We start from the raw sequence: 5,504 nt of genomic DNA on the forward strand, positions 1-5,504 counted from the left end.
AAGCAGCCAATATCCAAAGAAAAACTTTGAAAGAGCTTCAGAACACCTGAAAAATGTTTGCTCAAAAGGACTTCAAAAATGTACAAGTTTGGCTCCTCTGAAGCAAAATATAAAAAAATGAGGGGTGTCTCAAGACTTTTAACTCCATAAAATGACACACAAAGATTTAAAATGTTTAGACATGGCATGTGCCTGAAGTAGCATGCTATTTATACGCAATCACATTGGTACCTACACTCAAAAAAATGAATGAGGTAGATTGTTCAGTGTATATTAATTATTTATTTTCATTTTACTTAAAATATATGTTTTTGTTAAGTTAACATATGTTTTTCTAATCAAGTCTACGTAATTGTGTCTATTATTCAACGTACATAATACTAATGTGTTACTTGATCGCATAACATTTAAGTTAAGTCAATTAGGATCGATATACCTTGTATATCCACAAGGTGGCAGTAATGCAAAAACAGTTGTAATGAAACCGCGCAGAACAAGAAGGTTTCACGGCTTGTGCCTGCTCATGCGCAAGACTTCAAATTTAACTGAAAAAGGCTGTTTTGGCGCCAAGCTACTGTTTCTTTGAGAGGTAAGACCACTTTTTTTCTTTGACTATGTTGTGTAGTATCTATATGTCCAGCATGGTTATATTTTGCGTTTGTCTTACAAGACATGTTATATCGTTTGCGTGTGCTTGTTTTACATTAGTTTTACTGGGTCCTGGACATGCTTATTTTGTGGACTGTGTAAGAAACATTTTTATTGTTTTTTGTTTTATTAAGGGATTAGCTACAGGGGTTCATGGGGTTATTCTTTCAAGGGGTTATTTTTCCATTTGCTTTCTTGGGATTCCTTTTCTGTAATCCGAGAGTCGGAAATATCTAATAGGATAGCAAGGATAGCATAAAGTGACATTTAAAATCCAAAAAGTCAAGGGCGAAAGCCACTGTGACACCATTGTTCTGCTCTATCAGTAATCTGTATTATGTAAAAATGGTCTGTAAATACAGCATGTTTCCTAGCGGAGTTATACATATCAATGTAGTTATAAATTACAGTTTGTGAAAGTACACACTTAATTTTTTTAATAAAATTATTCAAGACATATGAGTGGACAGACAATGGAGGTCGACAGACCTGGTGATAATTGCTTCTATAGAAAGTTAGCACATGGCAGTGTCAATCTCTTGCTTTTCTTCTGAGTAGTATTTTATTTAGTTGTAATTCAAACAATAATTTGCTTCTTGAAATTAAGTAATGAATTTCTTGTTTTACTTTATAAATCTCAGATCCTGCCTTTACCTGCTCCCTCCTATACTGATGTGGTGTATGTGGTATTGCTGAGCTTGTATGTGGTATGTGAACTGTTATACTTTTAAAAACAAAACTGTTTTATAAGTTAAGTTTTCTTTTGTGACCCATCCCATGCCCCTGTTATTTCTTCTCCACATCTGAACCATGGTAAAGGTTGCAGTTCAAGGGCCTGAGGCATGAAATTCTTTTCAGATCAGCTGTGACCAATATTTTTTGGAACTTGATAAATAACAATAAAAGCTGCAATGGCTCCATTAGCATTTTGTGTAAATGTTTGTGTTAAAATTATAGCTTTAATGAGGTCTTACTACATTAGTTTTAGTTTGTATATGTGTACATATAGTATGTATATTTACAGTACAGTATGTTGTGTTTGTTGACATATTTTCAGGTGGAAGCAGAATATGTGAGGATTACTACTGCTGCACATGTTCCAAGGCTTTTTACACAACTTGACCAATACACTGACCAGCTCATAAAAGTCTTCAAGAAAAAAGGAGGCGTTGCAGGGAAGAAAATTAGACAAACTTTGGCCCCAGCCACACAGGTGCGTTATTCTGTTGGTAGCAAAATATTATGGCTAATAAGATCATTTTCAAATTTAAACAGCTAGTGTATGGTAGCTGCACAGTGCACTTACATTTATATTAAGCAAGACAAAGTTTGGTACTCAAAACGTTGGAAAATTTAAATTACCTAAACATATGTAAAATCTGATCCCTTGATTTAGGTTAAACCAGAAGTGAATGTTTTTATGTTATGTTTTGAATGCAAAAAAGATGATGTATTAGTTTGTCTTTACCTCCATTATGGACATATATAATGTGGTGGAAACCCTGCCCAACAGGTTAACTATTCATGTCCATGTGATGATTAGTTGGTCTTGTGTACATGTCTATCTGTGCAGTGGATATGTCATTCATTTTGCGTATAATGTGAGTTTCTGTCATCCTAAAGTATATCTGTTTTCTCTTCCTGTATCTCTGCCACTCTCTACAGAAGGAAAGTATTGAAAAGGGGAGGGAGTGTGTCCTCAGGGCACTACCTTTTTACCTGAATGAAGACCCAAGCATCCTCTTCAAAGAATAATTGGTTGGTAATTTTAGTTTAGTTTTTTATCTGTATTAAACCAAATTTTGAATAACTAATGTTGTTGCATGTTGTTGTTGTTGTTGTAATTTGCATGGAACCTGTTTAAATGTTTTGGGAAATCTTCTTGTATACCCAAACTATTTATATTTATCGTTGAATCTGTAGTCTGAAATAGTGGCACACTGGGGTGCATGTTCCTAATATTGTGTTTACGTCATTAAAGGGTAGCTTTGGCCCTTTTTCTTTCTTTTTTTAAAACTGGATGCCATTTTTCTATGTTTTTGTGTCTAAGCTACAGCTGTTCAGAGGGAGCTGGAACAAATTACCCTTGCTATCTTTACCATCGAAAGAGCTGATGCCAGCACTCCTCCAGCCGATGTGGGTATAACCATCTAGTGTGTCCTGCATGACCTGGAAGACCTGGCCTCTGCATGTGCACTCTTAATGGGTGGGATATATGCACTGAATCTCAGTTAACCTCAAGACTGAAAGCTTTCTTTGAAGTACTTCAGAAGCTCTTCCTTCATCTGTATGTCAGCATACTCTTGACCAAGGTACAGTTGCTCAAGAATACACTGAATGAATAAGCCAACCTTTAATTTGGATGATGAATGTTCTGTCAGATGGACAGAAGTTTTTCGGAGGCTGAATGGGAATAAAATGGTAATTTGTAAATGACAGATAACGGGAAAATTACATTTAAGAGAAATTTAGAACATTTTGAAAAGTTTGTAAACTACTACAATTTGAGAGATTTTACTGTTGTGGGGGGCTAGTAAGAGACAATCAAAAGTATTGAGATTTAAAGGATTTAATTGAGAGATGATACTGCACCAGAAATGTTGAAGGGTGGTGTGTATATTAGCGTTCAAGGCATATTGTTATGAGGTGGAAATATGTTCATATTCAGTTTGTGTTACATTGTGTGCATTGTAAAGGTAATTGCAATACATACTAAAAATAAGGGTAAGTTAGGAGGTTGATCTGATATCCTCGTGTTGGTGTTGTTCCCAGATCATCATACTAAATGTTGTTCCAGGATCAACATTGCAAGTGACCAATCAGAATGTTGTGACGTCATACTTTTGCGACTTCGGGAAAAACCGGCGTAAAACAAAAAACTGTACTTAAGCTGCGTGAAACCGCCTCTGTCCGCCGATCAACTGACCCTAACCCTAACCGTAACCCTTTAATAAACAGTAAGCAGAATTGATATTGTCCTTGCAACATTGGAATTTCATAAATGCACAAATGGCTTGGCGCGCAAAAGAATAACGTCACAACAATGTGACAACATTTTCATGATGGTCTGGGAACAACACCAACACGAGGATATCAGATCATCCAAGTTGGGAATGCAGGATGAATGTATATTTTGTGGACTTTTAAAGACGAACAATTGTTTCCATGTTAAAATGTTTACATCTGAAGTTTTTTGCCCAAACACTAGTAAAATAAATGTTGACAGTGGCAAGTGTTAAATGGTTACTGCTGTGCTGTTGCAAAAAAACTGAACGCTGACAAGCTGTTTTATTGTTAGACCATAATGTTGGCATGTTTTGTTAAAGTTTTATTTGGGATGGTGATGTAATTTTCTTTGATTGCTAATATCAGTGGACTATTTATTATTATTATTATTATTATTATTATTATTGTTGTTGTTGTTGTTGTTGTTACATAAATTTTTTTTAAATTGTGGCTGTTGAGGTGGACACTTCACTTTGCATTGTTAAAGGAAAGCACTTCATTGGCATTGTGTTACTGGACTGACCCTAAGCAATCATTGCAAATAGCAACTTTGCTATCCATTTTAGACACTAAAAGAAAAAAACACTCACAGACCTTACTAGCATCACATGTGCATAACTCAAGTGTCATCTTATCAATGTGTTATGTGATCTTCAATGCGTTTTTTTTTCTCTCTTCTATTTCTGGTAGATGCAACATCAAGACTTTAAATTAAATGTCTGTATCTGTCTACATACTGTTAATTACTAACCCTAATGAGCTGTTGTGTTTTATTTTGGACTGGGTTTACACAAATGCTCACTGAATGTGTTGGCAATAAAATAAATTTTAAAAAATAAGTTGGATGTACTTAATTCATTTGTGTGGAACCTGTTGACAAAATAGATTTATGTAAAACTAATTAATATAGCACAAGGTGGCTGAAAATATAATATTTGAATTAATCTAACTTAAATTTAACATTTTACTGCCACAAATAAGAAATGTGTTGAAGTAACTAATCTAAACTATCTAACCTGAAAATATATCATCTTTGTTCATACAACATAACTTGATTTAGTTAGTCTTAAATATGTCTTGTTAATCTTAAGTAGTTTTTTTTTAAATTAGATGAACTAAAGATTTTTGCTTTAAACTAACATAATTCAATTTCGTGGAACCTGTTGACAAAATAATTTTAATTAAAGTCAACGTTTCATTTTTTTGAGTGTAGCAACTTGAGACTAGTTTATAATGACTTTGTCCCAGCAGAACAAAGAAAAAGTCTCACAAAGTAACAGGGAGGGGAGGAGGTGATTAACTTGACAAGGATGGGGGAAGTGATGGATCTCAGAAAGCTGCTCTATGGAAGAAAATATGGGGGGAATCCACAAGGAGGGATGAAGAAGGACTGACATGGTGACATGGATGGGTGTTGCACCCTCCTCCATTTCTATTGGTCTCAGAGTGATGAAAGTGTCAACAGCGAAGAAAGTTATCTAAGAGGCACAGGGGGAGGCAGAAAAACAGTGGGAGAAGAAGAAGACATAAGTGACTGAAAGAGAAGGAAAAACCATGAGAATGAGGTGCAAGTGTGAAGGTGGGAGGAAAAAGAGGAGCAGCAGGAGGTATAAACACTTCGAATGTGAATCATAGGCATCTGGCAGAAAAGGAGAGGGAGGTGGAGACTGAGACGTGAGACATAAGGAGATGTGACAGAGTTGGAGAGTGGATGAGTAAGACAAAAGTAGACAGAATGATGGAGAAACTGAGAAGCAGAGACACTTTGATGGAGAGAGCAAAAAGCCACAATTGAGTGGGGATGATGGGGAAGGACCGAGAAGTAAATAGAGTGTAATACATGCAAATAA

The 5,504-nt window shown here is 35.5% G+C and overlaps 1 long non-coding RNA gene across 3 annotated transcripts; it reads left to right on the plus strand.

Annotated features, from left to right (window-relative positions):
* The first annotated feature begins 264 nt into the window (after positions 1–264).
* LOC146700299 (uncharacterized) lies at positions 265–4,167 on the plus strand. Of its 3 annotated transcripts, none has more exons than XR_014922535.1 (5): positions 265–589; positions 1,290–1,355; positions 1,706–1,861; positions 2,314–2,406; positions 2,699–4,167. It is a non-coding gene; the product is annotated as an uncharacterized LOC146700299 (long non-coding RNA). The 3 variants fall into 3 exon arrangements; XR_014922536.1 differs by lacking the exon at positions 265–589 and adding an exon at positions 599–746; XR_014922534.1 differs by lacking the exon at positions 265–589 and having other exon boundaries at positions 891–1,355.
* Positions 4,168–5,504: the final 1,337 nt, after the last annotated feature.

Source organism: Copadichromis virginalis, linkage group LG10 (assembly GCF_057382275.1).
Source record: "Copadichromis virginalis isolate Kocher_CV1m ecotype Utaka linkage group LG10, C_Virginalis_male_GT1.1, whole genome shotgun sequence".
Classification (NCBI taxonomy): Eukaryota; Metazoa; Chordata; class Actinopteri; order Cichliformes; family Cichlidae; genus Copadichromis; species Copadichromis virginalis.